This window comes from Pezoporus occidentalis, unplaced genomic scaffold, assembly GCF_034315485.1.
Source record: "Pezoporus occidentalis ecotype Australia unplaced genomic scaffold, CSIRO_AGI_Poc_V1 ctg108, whole genome shotgun sequence".
NCBI lineage: Eukaryota > Metazoa > Chordata > Aves > Psittaciformes > Psittacidae > Pezoporus > Pezoporus occidentalis.
In genome coordinates this window covers 1,215,505-1,235,062 of record NW_026912865.1, presented here as the reverse complement: position 1 = coordinate 1,235,062, position 19,558 = coordinate 1,215,505, and the positions used below count along the sequence as shown (strand labels likewise).

Here is a 19,558-nt window from a genome sequence, read left to right as displayed (position 1 = left end):
CTGCAACCTTATTGGTTATCTCCACCAAAACACTACGGAAGAATGTAATGGTGCTTATCCTTCTCTTCAGATCAAGACTGGGACACGTGACACGAAGGTTCAATAGTGGACCACCTTTTTCAGGCTGAAAATTCAGTACTTACTCTGTGCTCCACAGGGAATAAAAAGGGGCATGAACTTGGTTTGCTGTAAAATTTGGACAAGTGACTACTAAATGTACCTTAAAAAAATTTAGGGCAAAGGTACCATTTTTAAAAACTATTTAAACCCAATCAGTAAGACTGATACTTAAACTTTCACTTTATTTAAATGGTAGAACTGGTGAAAATGAATATAATTGGAATTACTATTTTGAACTGCTTATGTTCTTTTAAGTCCTTTTATTTTGCACAAATTGCCTCTCAGAAGTTCTAAGAATGCTACCTGAACCCCCAGTGTTAGGAGGCACTGGTCACTGTAGCCTGCAGATTCAGGAAAGGCACATTAAGTCAGTTCACATTCAAAAGATTGTATTCACAATTAGAAACATATATTAAAAAAGAGGGACTATTAAGTCTTGCATAATATAGTGGCCAAGGTTCCCCTTTTCATGTACCATGGAAGTTCTGCACAGTCACAGAGTTGGGACAAACAGGTTTCCAAATTCCAGCACACTGAACTGAGATAAAATGGTAATTTTCCAAGTATGATCTAGAGCTGTTTGTAAATTCTGGTGCTAAAATCACTGCAGTACTGCAATGGCCAGAAAATAATATGAAAATGTTATTATTTGGGTAGTACTTTTATTTCATTTTCAAAGTTTCTTCATGAGAGTTTTGAGGTTATTTTTATTCCTTAAAGAACAGAAACTGTATTTAAACATGTACTAGAAGCTTGTACTAAAATCTGATTTAATAAAGTTAAAATTGTTCCACAAATGTCTTCAATTAAAGCATGACATTAGCTACATGATCAGAGTGTAGGCCTTAGAATTAAAATACAATATCCATTTCAAGGGTGATATTACACACTCTGTGTTCTATATGTTTGTCTACTCTCCATTGTCCCTTTTCATTTTATCTTTTTAAATATTGTTGGCAACTAATGGGATTTTAACATGTGAAACTCAGGTTAGGTTGTTTTCATGAACTAGCTGTTGGTTCAGAATCCCCTCCACTAACTCAGAATATTCACCTGTTTGGAGGTATTGCATTGCCAGATCCCAGATCAAGCTCAGATCTCTTGGTCCTCTTTCCTACCTTCAGGATACAGAGAACATCTCATGAATCCAAAGGAGTAAAGCCTTGGAGTGGGCTCCAGAATGTGCTGGAAAGAGATTAATTTGATGGCTTTGAGGGATGGAAAGGAGGGAAATTTGAAGGTCTAAGAAAAAAAAACAAAACCAAACAACAAAAAACAAACACACACACAAAAACCAAACAAAAAATCTAAAAAAAAACCCCAAACCAACCACAAAAACAGAGGGTGGAGAACACAGTAGGTAGAACAAGCTAAACCTCTCCTGAAGATACTGAAAACAAGATGGAAAATGGTCAAATGCGACTATAAAATAAGGAACATCAAGAAAAGGAGGGGCAGAAAGACCAAGAAGCACTGAAAATAGGACAGAAAGACCAAACATGTGTAAGAGAAAAAGAGAATGAGTTTAAGAGGAGGTTGAAGGAAAAGCAGGAGAAAAACACTTAAGTTGCACTTGTAGTAAGCCATTTCTTAGAATGATGTCAAACTACTGCAGATAAATATTGCATATACAAGCATGCCATCCAGAAGTTATTTGGTGCTCCAAATAGTCCAGAAAAATAACATCTTCTCCAAAGCAGCTTAGATGGCAAAGGCACAAGTAAGAATATATAACAATTCAGCAATGCCTGGAATGAAGCAAAAATGAAGGGTGGTTTTCCTTCCTCTAAAGGATCTGTTTCCCAACTTTTTACGTTACTAACCTATTCCTGCAACGGATAACTTTTATCCTTTGCTTACAAAGACGGATACTGCCTCTGGAAAATGCCAGACTGCACAAAATGGTAACTTTTCTCACAGTATCTTCCTGTAAGAGAATACCTGTGGACATACCTGCAGAGCATTTTGTTCTTATGCTTAAAATTGCTTCAGACTTCCTGCAGTACTTAAAAAAATACTACCCAAATGTTATAGCTGTGTGGATCTGTCCAGAGCCAGCACTCGAAGGCACAGCCTTGAAAAAGGCTTTTATAGCCAAGTCAAGAGAAGAAAATCTTAATGTACTCTGCTCTTACAGTGATCAACAGTGGACAGTCGTCAGCAGAAAATATGAAGTCATTCAGTATGAAAATCTGCTGCCACAGAACAAACCCTTTCCCCTTACAAAGAAATACTTCTATAAGAAGCACTTCAAAGTAATAAAGAAGATAGGAAAAGCATATTGTTGTCTTGGGTAAGACAAGTTCTTTCCTATTTATGCTAATATCAGTTGAAGACATCTGGCACGTGACACATATGTATTACTAGTGTGGAAATTTATTGATGAGTGTCAACATTAGCTGTAGACATTAAGCTACTGTATAAGCTCTCTGCGTGAACCTTGCTCATTCTTAGGGATGCAATATCCAAAAAGGAATATAATGTAAAAATATCAGTGCATCTTGAGTGTACACTGTTACTCAATTCTGTATTTGACCTATCAGAAAACACCTCATGTCTAATGTAGAGCTTTTAAACTTTCTACCAGAATATTTTTTTTTTCCTTCTAGAAATCTGTTTGTAGTTATAAAGGCAAAAAATCATGTGTCTAAATTTGCCTATACCCACAGCCAGCTCTGGGGGATCTAGATCTTTCCCATCCACAGACCTGTCCCACAGTAAAATAAATGTCCCAGTGACCACATTTACATACTTCCTTTTTCTACCACTCATCCAGTCTGTAATTATTATTATTACTTGTTTTTAAAGTGAGCTTTACGCTCCACCTTGATCAGAAACTTAGAGCATGCTATCTGTGGAAATTTGCCACTACTAAAATCTGTTTTAGTAATAAATGTTATTTCAGACTGTTATGTAGATATGTAAACATACCATAGAAACAAATACATTTCTTGGTTTTAGTCAGTTACTCCTGTGGATGTCAGGAGTGACAACAATATAATGGAATTAGTTAACCAGGGAAAAACTGGTGCAATTTAGAATGGAATTAGTAGTGAGGAGTCCCATCCCCTTCTGACATTGCTGACCAATCTGTTAGCTGTAATGTGTGGGGTTTGTTCATCAAGAAGTTTGGGGGGAGGGAGGCTCTCTGTGGCTGTCGTTATGTGAAACAATACTCCTTTTGACTCTGTAACTGTTGTACTCTGTAGGTAATGGGGGGAGGTCAGTTGTATTGTTGCGCGGGATTGTGAGAGAGAAAAGGGGGCTGGGTGGCTCCAAGTGGTGTCTTGTTGCAACGCTTGAGGGGAGGGGGCTGCGGCGGTGAGGAGGCGGGCAGCGGACGCTTCTCGAAGCCTCTGGCAGCTTCTCGAAACTTCCCGAAACTTCTCGGTAATGAGACCCCCCTGCAACAAAGGGAACCAATGGGGAAGAGCCATGTCAACATCGAGTGAGGAGGGGCGACAGGATTGGCCGGGGCCTTGAACCGGAGAAGATAAAGGACCGCCTCCCAGGGACCGCGTGTGCGCATCTTGGGCGGAGCAGAGGACTCCCCGGCGCACCCAGCGCTGTTTTATCTGCTATCGCTTACTCAGTTTAATAAAATTTATACTTTAAACCAAAATTGGCTACAATATTGATAACATTAGCCAACACTTTTCCGGGTAAAATATATGATGGGGGCTACATGTTTCCATGAAATGGATTTAACCTGCTCATCTGGCTTATAAGAAGACTGAAATGGGAATTCTGCAAACAAGATTTTAAATTTGTTACTTCTATGGTATGAGTTGCAAGCTGAATTTCTGGTACAAATTGCTCAAATTGGTGTTGCTGTTCTCAAGAGCGTGGTAGGGGCAATTTTACATTGCCTGTGTGAAAAGCTTATGAACTTTTCTTTAGACTGCTCTTTTCAAACCTGCTCTCATTTAACCAAGTTACAAGTCTTTGAATAAAACTCCAACATACACATGCCTCATAGAAATTCACTAGGGAACAGCTACCCAACAAATTCTCACTGATTCCACTTAAACCATGGAGAAATTCTGCTAGAGATTGTTGGCACCTGACCAGAGCTTTTATTTGTACATCTAATTTGCATTAGGTCAGTGGTATGTCATAACCAGAACTAGTAACTGGCACTTGCCTTATCACATGCCTTCCAGTGATCTGTCCTGTAGCCTGGAGGTGGAGGCTGGCTTGTCTGAATATGAAGGAAGCATAAACCAGGCTTTGTCTAGGTGAAAGAGTGAAGCAAAGAATTGCCAAGGACTGAGGGGGAAATGACACTGGGATTAAGAATAGGTATAGAGATGACTCTAGGACTGATTAGAAGCCAAGAAGATATGGCCTAATCTCATAATCTGAGAAAATCACTTAAAACACCTGGTCCAAATTTAGAGGGCTCCGAGTCTAGTTCAACATGAACCAACATGGCAAGGAAGGAGTTAAGAAAATGGAGATAGATCTGTTAAGTAGCTATAGATGATTAGGGCCAGTACAGAAACTGGAAATTGAACTGGTGAGAAATACTGACAGGCTGAGCAAGACACTGGGAAAACAAGTATTAGAAATGGGAGAAAAGACTAGCGGGGACAGGCTAGACTATTTAGGTACTGTGAAATAGAACTGAGAGAGATTTTCTCACTTTAGCAAATTTCCCTCCGAAGATTGGAATGGCTCCTACAAATTCTGATTCCCACCACTCTTCAGCTATCAGCAAAACTGGAAAGGTCACTGGCAAATCGTAGGATCACAGAATATCCTGCGCTGGAAGGGACACACGAGGATCGAGTCCAACTCCTGAGTACACAGGGCAACATAAAAGTTAAACCATATATCTAAGAGAGTTGTTGAAATGCTTCTTAAACACTGACAAGCATGGGGTCATGACCACCTCCTTGGGGAGCTTGTTCCAGTGCTTGACCACACTGTCAGTGAAGAACATTTTCCTAAATCCTACCCTCTCATCCCCTCATGCTGGAGCACATACAGGAAATAACAATTTCTTATAGTTACTCTGTTAGTTCAAATGACAAAAATATGTGTAATTAATCTAAACCTCTATGTCTTCCAACAAGCTACACTGGTTTAGGCAAGGCTTTCTGACTAATTTTCATTAGTAGCTTGTAAGAAATTATATACTGAACAATGAAAAACACATTCCACTGGAACTCCTGCCTCATTTATTGCATGTGATAGATAATGCTGCCTTAATGAACAGCTATTTGATATTTTGTTTTCTCCTCTGTGTTCAATGCGTGGCCCTAGGCCTTATTTACTGCATTCTATGCAAACCATGCTCTGAAGACGGAAGTATAAGCTTCCTTGTGGGTTCTTCCATGATGCTCGTAACTACAGCATCTTAATGCTTCATAAACATTAATTTATTTCCAAAATAACCTTGTGAGGTTTTAGAGTAAGACAGAAGACACAGCCCCTAATAGTGCCCACATCATTGTCTTAACTGATCGATACAGAATACAACAATTAGCTTTACTAGATAAGGATCCTAATTTTACGGGTATAATTGGATACACAAAGAAAGGAAGCACAAACCAGGGTATATGTAACATTGAAGGGCAGGCTGAAGTTCTGTAACAACAGAACTATTAGATGCCCAGAAGCCAAACAATGACAGTAAAGCAACTTAAAGGCATCAAGGGTAAATTTACACCCACATTTTATTTCAGCTTCCTGGCCTGATGTTCGGTAAATAAGCCATGCCCATTACTAGCAGTGTGGCCAACACCAGAAAAAAATTAAGTTCTACATCACCACTGCTATATAGAGAAATTTAAATCCATTCTTTTAAGCAACTGGGTGATGTTCTAGAGATGCTATAAATAGTCAGGACTCATGAATTTCAGCCCCAAAAGCAGACGTACAACACCTATACAAGTCAGGCCCCTTACAGCATGAAGATACATAGCTAATGTTTTAGGAAACAAACAAATTTTACTAACAAAATTTTAGCTTCTTCATTTTGCATGCTGGGGAGAATCCACTATACATTGAATACTGAAAACAATACTAATTAAAATCTGTTAGCCATCTTCATAAAATGAGCTAGATGTTCCTGACTGTAAGAGTGGAAAATGTTCCAGATAAACCAACTTAGGTTTATCTAGAAGAAAACACCTGTGTATTAAGATTACAGACAGAATGAAGAAGAAGCAAGTTACACAACTTCAGGAATAAAGAGTAAAACCACAATTCACCTGCCAAAGTAATGTGTGAATGATGATGGATTCCCTACAAGGCAAATGGTGTCACAGTCTGAATACCCAAAAAGATGAGGGTCAAACAGGAGGTCTCAGATGCAGCCAGAGTCTACACTATTAAGGGATTTAAAAGCAGCAGGGCCAAGTTAAAATCAATCTTCCACTCTTAGGGATCAAATGTAGATAATGGATCGCAGGTATAATATGACCATGTTAACTTAATCCCAAGGGAAAACATGCTGCTAAATACGATACAAAGCTGCTAGAAACTGAGGAGCAATGCTGGAGACTCAGCTAAGCAAGAATTACAAGATGACTGCTTGGGTTATCACTTTAAGACATGAGGCAATATATAAGAAAACAACCTGCATTCGTTATGCACTGAACGAGAACTACTGAATTGAAGGGGGTGATCAACTTTTCATCGTGTTATCTATTTAAACTCTGGGTCTCCAGGCAGCCACTAGAAGCTTGCTCAGCCTTCCTGAGCTAACCCCCTGGTACACTCCAGTCATGTCTTTACATTTCTTGCTGTAGTTAAACCAAAAGGTAGAATATTGAACAGTGTAAGCACTGACAACAAAAAAATTTGCTATAATCTGAAACACATTATCTAGGAGCCTGGGTAACATGTTCAGCCCAATGGACACGGGCATATTTTTGCATGAGCTGGGCAAATTTTAAAAAGGGTGTTAAATAATAAGCTTTTACTATTTCCAACATTCACTTTCCTTTCTGGTAAACTGTCAGAATAAAGATATTCAGAGGTGCTACCCACAGAACTCAACTTTTCCACAACTTCTTTATTTGGAGATATATATTCACATATAGTGAATATGAAGGAGTGAATGCCTTTGGGAGTAAGGAGGCCAGCACTCACTACTGGTTACTGGTGGACAAGACCGGACCAACTGGACTGCAAATCTGACTTCAGTATAACAATACCTATGCTATACACAATAAAAGCCCCCAAGAAACAAGACTTAGAGAGCACCAAAGGAAAAGGCATCAAAAATCAGAATCCACTGACATGACAAGAATGAAGGACCTGCACTTTAAGAGTGCACAGACCTTGGGCTGGCTTGCTGCAGAGGGAAGATTTTCACCCTCAGATAGTTGGCCTTTTCACTGCAATAGTTTCCAACAGAAAAGACAGATGCTGAAGAGTAGATGAAAACTTACTGTTCCCTAACTCGTGAACCTTCATCTGCTCTCTCGCTTTTACACAGACACATAATACAGACAGATATATGGAATAAAAAGAGAGAAATCAAAGTACACTCACTCATAAAGACTCGCTGTCTTTGACAGATTTTAAAAAATATTTAAGGTACTGCTTCTGCATTCAAAGAACTCCTAATATTGTGCAAATTACTAGGAAGAAAGAATAAACACACACAACTAGCAGCCCAGTTTAAAGATGTCATGCTGTTTTATCCCTATCATTAAGAGACTTATTTTTAGGGTCTTTAACTATTAAGCTCTAAGTTTTTCAGTGGCCCCACACTGCCCCTTGACTCATACCTAGACATACCTATGTTATTTTGAGGGGTTATTGCTTCTGCTACTGCCTGCCTGGAGGGCTTCCAATATTCTGCAGTAAACTGTTGCTAGGTTTTCCATTACCACTAATCAGCAAGATAAATGCAGTCAGAAGGATGGAATACTTCTGCAGTTAAAGCTTTTTCTTTCCAAAAACTATGGGAGAGTTTGCTATTTAAATTCTCTGTGGCCCTACATTATCGGCATTAATTTACTGGGATTATTACCATCTGAGCAATGATGCATTGGCCCAGATAAACTTAATTGGTGTTTTTCTTTTCTTTTTGGATCTTTTAAGAGAAAGAATGACAGACTTGTAAAACTGACTGGGTGTAAAGCTATGTAGGATACATTTGAAGAAATGGAAGGGGCATGAAAGGACAGGGACAGGAAGGACACTTTCATCCTGAAAGATCCAGAGATAATGCAATTAAAGCACTTCCATGACTGTGTCTTACCCTGGCCCTATTATTATTCTTTTTTTAATTCTTCACTTAACAACATTTTTTAAAAATAGATCAGATTACTCTAAATATCTTGGTCCTTTTATCTATGGCTCATGATCTGATTCTGCCTTTTAGGTTCCCCTTTTTTGTACTTCTGATATCATGTGCTAATAGGGACAGGAATGTGATAAATGAGGTCACAAGTTCCCCTGCATAAAGGCAGAGATTTCAAGGCACTGACAAAGACAATTTAAAAATTGTAGGACATGTAATTTAATAATCCAAATCTTTTCAACAGTTAACAATTAATTGCGCGGTATACGTGCTGCCTGTAGACAGCCTATGCTCTTGAAGTCCACTTTGTCACAACTTGGCCCAGAAATCCATCATGTCCTCTTGGAAACAGTAGGTGCTCTTTCAATTTATAAAGATGAAAGAAAACCACTACGATTTCTACATCTTTTGTTATTTCCTTATTGAAGTGTTCCTTAATGAAGAAGAAAATTGGGAGGGGAAAAAAGGATAGGACATAGTCCTCTTCTCCCATCCCCACTCACTACCACTCTGGTAGAGGATACAGTACATGTTTCCTAGTAAAAAAATGCAAGTTCCCAATATTTTCCCTACCCTACACTCACCCTACAAATGCCCAGTAATGGTCTTACAGTCTAGTATTAATTCAGCTCTCTGAACACTATCACAGCAGTAGAATCACTGGTGGAAAGCTGGTTCCAGGTGCTGAGGAAATAAAAATGCCTATGCCCACACAAGCTCTTCCACTGTTGCTAATAGAGAAAAGCAAATAAAAGACTGGAGAAGGATGCTGTGGGAAAGATGAAAATTGTCTTTATAAGTGTAACCCCTGAGTGGCACAAATGTTACACCTTTTCGGGGAACAAGTTGTTTTTAACCCTTAGATCTGCTGGGTGGCACCTGAAATAATTAAATCTAACATTTCTAGGGTTAAAACGTCAGGAAGGAGAAAGAGCTGAAAAAGGAAATTCCCCAGCTTCTTAGTAATGAAAAGCTGAGGGTATACCTTCTGCGGTTGTCTGTGAGATGCTTTCACATCCGTGTGTCAAGGGTTTTTCAAACTGACAACTTGCAAATTTGAAATACAAAAATGCCCAAAGCGATATTTTAGTGGCTCAGGGAAACTCTTGTACAGGAAAAAGAATTCTAAAGTGAAACGTCTCTAGAAATCACACAGGGCCTGACCACGATACTCTAATTATGCTAATTGCTTCAATGCCCTTGCTTTATTTATGCTGAGCAGCTAAGATAAATAAAGGAAAATTGCTTTGGATCTAACTGTATTCATATCAGAATGCAAACTAGCCTGTGTTTGTTATGTGATTGCTGATCTGTTTACACTAAATTCTGCAGGTAATTGCAGTTTTGATTGCACATTTATTTCAAGCTGCACAGGTCCCAGGACTAGGTCTGTCTGTTTTTATAATTAAACCGTTTTGTAATATCTAAACTCACTAAAGAGCAAAATGATGCTTTAAGAATTTACATATTTTATGCATTAAAGATAATACATTGGTGCTCAGTGACAAAGTGGAAAAATTCTGTTTATCACTAAAAACTGGACAGCATGTTCTGGATTTTAAGAAATTTGAGACATCTGTTCCAAGGCCTGTTCACTGTGTGGGACAGATGTCCTCCGCATCCCCGTAATCTGTTATACAACACCTACTTTCTGAAATTTCAGTTATAACTTTCATATGAATAAAATATGTTAACAGAACAAGGCTGAGGCTTTGGTGATTAACCACAGACCCTAAGTAAGAATCAGCATCTGACTGTAGTTTCAGAAGTGGAAATCTTTCCCTGGGAAGATTTGGGAGCACAGGCAATGCTTTCAGTTGGGGTATCTTTGTCTCAGACTCTCACAGCAAATTGACAATACACATATAGTCTCTCAACATCCCTCAAAAAGAATTGGTATTATTCGCATTTTGCAGCAGAGGAATCGTGTGGTGCAGAAAATTGAGTTGTCCATGGGACACACAAGAGATTTGTGTCAAAGATGGGTATAAACAGGATTGTCTAAATCCATACCTTTTGCCTCAAGCACAAAATTATTATTACTTATACATCACTATAAATGCATATGGCATATTGCAAACAGATGAAGTGACAGGTACTGCAGAGCTGACACTCAATTATAAAACCATCCTTCTGCCCTTTGTGATGAATTTGAGGTTAAGAAGCTTTCTATTTTTGTTCCAATGTGTTTAGCCCCTTCTGAAACCTTAATTTGAACTTCAGTTGTGGTTAATTCTTCCTTTCTTCCTCCCTTAACGTAGGCACCAAATTTAATCTTCCCGCCATCTTTGAGAAATGCCCATTACTATAACATTAAAAAGAAAAACTCCCTAATCGCAGTATTACAAATTTAGAGCAATGTCATCTCTGTATGTCTTCTTCATCCATCATCAATTCCAAAATCAGTAATCCAGTCTGTCTCACTTAACAGAAGACTTAATATGTCTATGCAGACTAGTCTGGCAAGTCTCTAAGCTAGGTTAAACTGTAGCAGCACATTGCAATTAGGTGTGCGCTAAGTATAAAACTGGAGGCCAAAGGAGTTCAACCTCCAAAGAAGTGCACATAAAAGTCAGTAGTGCCACAACATCATAACACATTTCTGCTATGATAAAGCTTGCAATTTTAACAATTTATAAAGCATCATAAAAGCTGCTTCTGATTCTCAGTTTTGAGACTTCTGAGCATGAACTGAATCTACTTTCCCCACTCCTCTTTGTACCTATTCGTTATTCAAGAAGATATGTTACTCTTTCAACACCACTTTGCAAATTCTAACCACCACTTATAAAGATGCAGTATTAAATATCAAAGTTTCCAATCCAACTTTTAGACTAGAAAAAGAGTCCAAGTTGCTGTTAGGACTTCACACACATTCAAAGATTTTGGGGATGGAAGCAATTTTTAATTTGCTACTTTTTCTTCAACACTTCACTCTTCTACTCTGCCAGTACAGAACATAACACCTTTGCCTGTCATTAATTTTTCATTCCTTATAAACTGTATCAGCCAGTTTGTGGAATTAATGAGCTCTTGATCAGTACCATCCACGCCTTGAAAACTCATCAGTGTTTTCTCTAATAAAATTAAAAATATGAGAAATGGGAGATTATTAATTCTGGTTTGGTTTGGTTTGGCTTTTTTGTTTGTTTGTTTTCCCTTGAAAGCCTGGAGATATTTTTAATTGCTTAGTTGGCAAGAAGGGGAAGCAACCCAATGCTACTGAATGCTGCTTATAGCTTTCTGGTGACAGAAGAGGGAAACACCTTCACAAAAAGAAGACCAGAAAAGGGACAGGAATTGATTGGTTTTGACTAAAAGGAATCATTAGTGTTAAAAGAAGTAGGATTTTATTGTTTTCAGTTTTAAGAAAAACTCATTCTCCCACTTGAAATTGAGCAGTCATTGAGCTCCTCCTCCAGTTCTCACTTCCACAAGCGGCAGTGACTGCTGAAATCAGAATGTGAATGAATGTGGCAACAGGTGACTCAGTGGCACACTGAAACTGGCATGATCAGACCTGTGGTTAGCAGGAAGTTGCATGCCATTTAAAAGTCTACTTTTACTATAAATAGTTTTGTTACAGAAACTTTTCTTCTAAAAAATGGTATCCAAAGATGATTTACTCATTTTTCTTTCCATTTCAGCTTCTAATATTAAAAAAAAATCCATCCAAGAGTCCAGAAATAGTTGGCAAATAATTAAAAGAAAAGCACCCTTTAAAAGAACATTAAAAAACCTCAACGTTTTCAATTGAAGTCTGTATTCAGATGTTGCCATATAAACCTTTCAGCCCACAGATCACAGATACAAATCTGCAAAAACAGTCAAAGCATAACTGCAACTCATAGCCTGTATCCGTATGCTAAAAGAGAAAAGGCAGCATATTTGTTTCAGAAGAGACTTACAGTTGAAGTCTGTTCATCTGAAGGATCATATCTCTCAACATACCCTTAACAGATAAAGCTTTTCATGAACTTTCTCCAACTGCAGAGAAGTGGTACTGAAATAAAAAAAATGATCTCTTCATTTAGAGATAGCTCATCTATTTCCTTAACTATAATATACAAGCTGTCACAATTGAATGAGTCGTTTCTGTACTTCTCCATTATACCATCTACTCTGAGCAGTGCTGTAACACTAAGGGATCCGAGCATTCCCTGCAGATATTGCAGATCTGCCTTATGGTCATCTTCAGCAAAAGCTGAAGTTGCAGAAAACTGCAGCCTCACACAGTATAAAGCTTCTACAATATCTAAGTTATGTTTAAGTTTGAAGTTGCTTAGGTCCTGAAGGTTTCTTCAGTTTCTCATCTATGTAAATGCTTCAATCCTGTCATTACAATGTTCATTTTCGCCTGATGCACAAATCAAATTTAGGTCAATTTCAGCTACCAATTCTACTGCCCTCTTCTGTATAAACTTGCACATCTGCATAATTAATTATTGCTCTGTTTTATGTGGCATATTAGTCTTAATAGTATTACAAAGTGGCAGACAACATTATGTAGCTCAGATGGAGGAGGCTGGTATTTCTGTATTCTATCCCACATGCTCTGTGTGGACCATCTTTTTCTATGTTAGACTGGTATTTAACAATCACCTAAATACAAACCCTACAGGGTCTCACAGTATTGGACCAGCTTTATCTGAAGAGAGCATTATTTTGGATATAATTTTTGATTTGCACATGATGCGAACAAATTATTTGTATAAATCAGCCACATCCTGTCCTCCTGCAGCCAAAGTGAAAGGCTTCGGCCAGAAGAATTACACAGATGGTACAAAAGAAAGAAACATTTCCTCATCTGCAGATATGCAAAGATAATTTTTACAGCCTGTCCGTTGACTGCACCCTCCCCTCCAAATCAGTGAGGTATAATGTGGGCTGCAATTCTGACCCTTCCAAGGCAAACAATTACTCAGGACTCATCACTTCCCCATGCAATCAATTTTAGCTCTCATTGAAAGGTTAAACAAGGTAGAGATAAATTGGATCATGTAAAACTGTACTTACATTCTTAACACAATACCACGGTATTCCAAAATATGGGCAGTTGAGTCTGCACCGGTGGAAATAACTCTTTTGTATAAGGATCCTGAGTTCTGTAAGGCTTGAAAACCTACGCTACCAAAGACGGATATGCTCCAGATACTTCACTTGTGTTCTGAGGTGGCAGCATTGTTGATTCAACTAAAAGTTCTTTGGATTCAGTAATAAACAAAAATGAGCATGAGAAAGAAATTTTTCAGAAAATTTGTCAGTTTCCTATTAGGCTACCAGGTTTTCAGTTCAGATACTGTCAGATGTCTCTGATACCATTGAGGACAAGGTACATCAGCCCTGAGATTTCCTAGCACCCTATATATTGATGTAGAAAAATATTTTGCTTCTCCATGAAGCTTCTGAACGAAGGCTGACTATGTGGTAATTGTAACAGTCACGATTATCTGATTTACAGACATGTAAACCTGTCTTCTCTCATATTAAAAGATGGTATTTCATTTTGTTACATTTTGATTTTCATTCTTTAAAGTTAAAAGACGGTTAACATAGAAATTCTATGCTTTTTGGTTTGTTTTTTTTTTGCTAAAGAAAACTCTGCCTGTTAGACTTTAAGCATTTTCTGAGTAATTTCCAAGTGCTTTACACAGTATACACAACATGACTACTTTCCCAATATTGGGGCAGATACCACTACTAGTAAATAACAGAATTTTTGTCAGCTACTAACCATCACATGATAAAAATTCTGAATACACAGAATTATTTTTATGCGACTTCCTTAATGCACAATAACTCCAGTGTGTATTAAGAAAACCTCACAGAGAGGTAATGAGAATATCTCTATAAAGGAAGTTCTCATAAGAGGAAACTGAGACAGGTAGGAGGCGAAGTTCCCAGTGACTGGGATAGCTCAGTAAGAATTTTATCTTCAAATTGTGGTGTCATGAGAAAGCAGAAAGAGTCAAAACTGGAAAAGGTGCAGGCAGGCATGGTATGGGGAAGATGTAGACCAAATAAAGTTACTTTAAAAGCCTGATAAAAGTCCTGAATGAAGGTGATTTTGCACTACTTCCTTGAACCAAAAACTTACCCTGGGCTTTACACTCTCCGCTCCCTTTGATTCAGGAACCCTGAAAATATGACTTGGAGCCAAAAATCAAATGCTCATTAGGTTATCTTTGTTTTGTAGCTGGAAGGTGTAGGATATAGTTCATAAAAAGAAACTGTACTGAGCAGCATGGGACTATCTATCTGAAGGTCTTATTTGCTCTTGGTGCAATACTATAGTATGCATTATAACTAACTGTCCAGAACAATTTGCTTAATGCATTTAAATGAAATTCTGACCAGGAACCAGACATGAAAGTTACTGAATTACCAAGGCATTAAAATGAAGGTGTTCCCTATACTACATCTGTAGAATGCTTTAATATATATTCAGTATCCAGTGACTTGACTTTTCTTGATCTCATTGCCACTACCCTGTACTTTAGACCTCTGGAGAATTCAATCCAACTATCCTCTATGACTAACAAGCTGTTTAATTCACCAATGGTTTCCTTCATTATTTTACAGTTGCAGCTTGGGAAACGTGAGTGTATGTACTGACAAGACTATTAGAAGGGCTACTGTAATAACACTATACTATTAGCAGATCCTTACTTAGAAGGAAATAAAAATTCTTAAAAGAAATTCATTATTTTAATTTGGAAAAAAAAACCAACAAAACCGCAAAGGCTGTGCAAATGAAAGGTAGCTTGAATAGAGGAACAAGCTTTTCACATAAAAAAAGATGGTACAGATTATTTTTTTTCCCTTTATTGTATATAAATGACAGAGATAACGCAAGTTTATCTTCTGAAAATTCTTGCTGGAGACCTACAGGACCTTCAAATGTAGCCTGTGAATAAGTGAAAGAAAATCATTTATACCTGATAGTTATGAAAGGTCATGAGTGAAGAAATAAATTCTAGATCTCATACATCTAGCCTTAGGGAAGGAAGGGAGAGAGGCATCAGTGCTATGATCTGTGTAGATTTTTTTTACGTGACTGGATGTATGCACGTATACAAACTCATACAAAACCCTATTAAACAACAAGAATTCACACTTTCATCTCTTTGCTTATGTATTTATCTTTCCTATCTCTCCTCACCTAATCTCCTTTGGTCCATAATGTCCTGCATTCTCCCAATTCACTGGTGGCAAACTTTATTTCCACAGTTTCAAAGGCTGTCTTACTGTTAAATAGCAAACTATGCTTCCTAAATTCTGTGAAGTAAAAATAATTCTTAAATGCTAGATCTAATAGCATGCTAAGGAAACTAATACCTCAGCCCAAGAAATGCACCTGCAAACCCTTCTGCACAGTCGGTCATATATAAAATGAATTTAATGTTCCCCACTAGTGTGGGGAATCTTGGACAGTTCAAACCAGAGGTACCACTTTGCATCAATGGGTACCCATTCAGTCACATTTTTTGATAAAAAAGCAGTATGCGAAGATGTAGTACAATGCCTGCAGCCCTTATCATACTTCCCTAAACAGCAAACAGCTTCTCATCCCAACCTGTTTCAGAATAACAAAATTCAGTTAAATATGTGTACTGTGTTCTAAGTAACTACCTTAACATTGGCCTACAGTCATTCAGAAAGAACTTTTTACTAATGGGGATGTTCCTATTTCACTGCAACAGAACAGACTATAAACTTCACCTGCAATATTTCAAATAAGTAACTCTGCAAGCAAAACTAATAAACTACTGGAAACTGATACTGGGTCTACCAGATTTTTAACAGTATTTATCAACACCTGAACAGCAACTAATAGCACACCATACTAATTTTTGTTTCAGATCTCTTTAGAAACTATTGAACGCTGCCCCTTCATAGATTTATTACAGGACTATGTGACATCAGATGTTCGATTTTTGGCACAGAGTTTATGAGCACTGTTTGTGCATTTGTACAGGTTTAGCATTAATTTCTTTTTTTTTTTTCCTTCTATGAGATAAACCCTTCTTTGTTACATAGCTGAAAACATATTAACCTACTAAGAAAGTTAGGCAGGACAGACTATTTTAGGAAATGTAAACTTAAAGAAAAAAACAGCAGCAAGTCAAGAGCCAACTGTTTCTGTTTTGATTTATTCAGTATTTCAGAGATGCTGCTTCTATAGGGAACAATATGCAAGGCATTGGAAATTCAGAAGGCACCTCTTTTGTGTACCATAAAAATGTGCTGGTAACCTACAATACCCTCATAGAAATACAATTCAATAAGGAACTCAGTTGGGAAGATGTCTCAATAGAACGACATGAAAAAATGGTCAATACAAGAATGATTTAGCTTACCTTACAAGGGATTTTGATGCTGGATATATATGGGGCTTTGAAACTTGTAAAATAAAACCCCAGATAAACACAGACCCATATTTTTAATTCTCACACATATTTAATGTGGCTTTTTAGCAGATCATTTCCTCTGAATCATCGCTTCTATCAAGCCTATCACTGGAGAAATGTTACAGCACTTAGCCCTCAGGGCAAAGATAAGTCTTCACCATTGTCACATATAGTTCACATATTGAGCCGTATTATGCTGAATGGGAATACAGTACAGTGTAGAAACAGTACCGATTCTACCAGAATATCCTGAGATACTTATCAAGCTGTTAAAGGAGACATCAGTCTTTTGTCTGTATTGCCCTTGACACATACTGAAGGGAAGTACCGGGAAATTCTTTGTTGAAGAACCCTCAGACCCCTTAGGTCTAACATAGGTTAAGTGCCCCACAGATTTCTCAGCAATGGAAAAGCACCTTGAAAAACACTATCCCGACTTCATTAGAAAGAAACAATGGCACTTAACACCTGTGATGAAATGTAAGCCTGAAAATCCACACACATCCTAAACCAGGAACAATTAAATATTGACATCCAGGGTATCAAAACCAGTCATCTCAACATAACTAAATCAGAACCAAAGTCCAAAAACCTTCCACAAACAACTGCTGCCACCAAGGGTTAAATGAATGATGGGAAACATCACCATATTAGCATCCGATTATCATTGAATGTATTTTCAAGGATAAATAATTATCTGCCTACATGCAGGATTTGTTTATTGATTAACACATAGCCCCCATAACAAACATTCTGTATGGCAACATTCTCCCTGGTCTGTTTTTGTTTTTTTTTGTGTGTGTTCTTTTTTTAATTTTTATTTTTTCCTTACACTTACTGCTTGCAGTAATACCTACCATTTACTTACTCTACAGCTGTTATACAACTACCCCTGCAATATTTTGGAGGGAGAAGTTTAGAACATTCTCAACATATCATGAAAAAATATTTTTCCTTTCACATTTTTCTCCAGGCAAATCACAGAAAAATTCATAGCTTTCCTGTCTCAACAAAATCTTGCAGAATAAAGAAAATGAAAAATAAACCCTCAGCCTCTTTTTTTTAGATTATACAAAATAAAGTGTTGGCAAAACATGAAATTGAGTTCTGGTCTCCAAAATGCAGTGGTGCTCTCTGTTAGAAATCAATTTCATCAGATCTTAAGAGCTTAGAAATACATTGTCACATGCATCTGTTTGAATGATTAGCTGGTGACATGCGAGCCCAAAAGCATGGGAGGCTGCCAGTGCCGCGCCCTCTACCTGTTTGACAGCCCTGCCAGGAAGATGGAGAGCAGCTGTGACACCTGGCAGAGGGGCACTGAAGCAGTGCCTTTCATCACAGGCCACCTCCCTGCCACGGCAGCCTGTTTCAGATTGCATGGTCAGGGTCCATGCTGAGAGATGTGCTTAACACCTCACCACTGCCCCGTGGCAACAGCGGCTCGTGCTACAAGAGTAGGACTCCAAGTGATTTTTGTCCACCACATATGCCTCTGTAGGTCTTAGGTTTTGAATAACCCACACCACTTGAGTTTCAAAGCCAGTTAAACTTCCATAAACAATTGCTGATGCAAATTATAAAAAAAATATGTTCATGTTTACATGGTATTTCAGTTCTTAGCTTCCTAAGGGTAATGGGATTTATACGCCTTTTGGGGAGCACAAAGAAACAGGCCATAGACAAAGTACAAGGGTAAAGGGCTGCTACAACTGGCCAAAGAAAAGGCTTCATCTTAAAAGAAACAAATTAAAAAGAGACTTCAGGGGAGTATAATGCCCAAAATACCCTACTCCCTGAGCAGATCTAACTTGCTACTTAGATGTAAGGCCACTTAAAGTACCCCAAATCTTGGAAATATCATTTATTTTATATGAAGGGGCATTTAGGATGCTTGAAAAACATTATTATGCAACATTTTTTCACAGGGAGAAAGGCACTATGTGAATTTTCTCACAATTGGTCTGTCTCTTCATGCCAACTCTGAGATGAACCAACCTGTAATTTCACTCCTAAGATTCTACTGTTTGGAGTCAAACAGTAATTCTGACTTGTATCAAATTGTACAGGGAGCTGTAATGTGGATAAATATCCAAAGGGATTACCTAAGACCACCAAACTCATTTCACTTGTGACCTATTCAGATTTGAAGTCAGTCTCTTATCATTACTATTTTATTTAAATGAACCATTCTTAAACAATTTATCCAGAGTGTTCCCTGAAGCATGCATTCAATCAATTCCTGACATGCGCTTTTTTCCTAGACTTTTCCCTTACCTTCTTACAAAAACATTTTGCTCTATCAGTACAGAAAAATACATTTTCACATTAGGGCACCTGAACAGCCTTCCATGTGATGACAACTGGTAGAATATACTGTAGGAAAATTCAGTGTCACTTTAGAAAGAGCTTATTAGGGCAATTAGGTATTAGCTGACTATACCTAAACCACTTTCATATTTTAAAGCTTTCCATGAACTAGCTTCCAGTTTCCATTCCTTGTACCCCCCTTTTGAGGGCTCAGTAAGTTGAAGGAAGGCAATGACTGTTGCCAGCTTTCTCTTTGCTATGTGATCTCAGTACCCTCTGGGAAAGGTTTAATAGTATTATATTACATGTAAAAACTCCATCACAAATTTAGATTTTTGTAAATGGAACACTGTAGAAAAACACTGCTCTAAGCACAGTGCAGAGTCACAGAATGCTGTGTAATCATCAAGAAAAAAGCAAGGACAAGGTCATTGGGCATCAACTTGTGTTTTGA

General features: G+C 37.9%; 1 protein-coding gene across 6 annotated transcripts in view; it reads right to left on the bottom strand.

Moving 5' to 3' along the window:
* Nucleotides 1-19,558, bottom strand: part of NPAS3 (neuronal PAS domain protein 3) — a 607,962-nt gene that overhangs the window by 195,602 nt on the left and 392,802 nt on the right. The gene's annotated exons all lie outside the window — the stretch shown is intronic.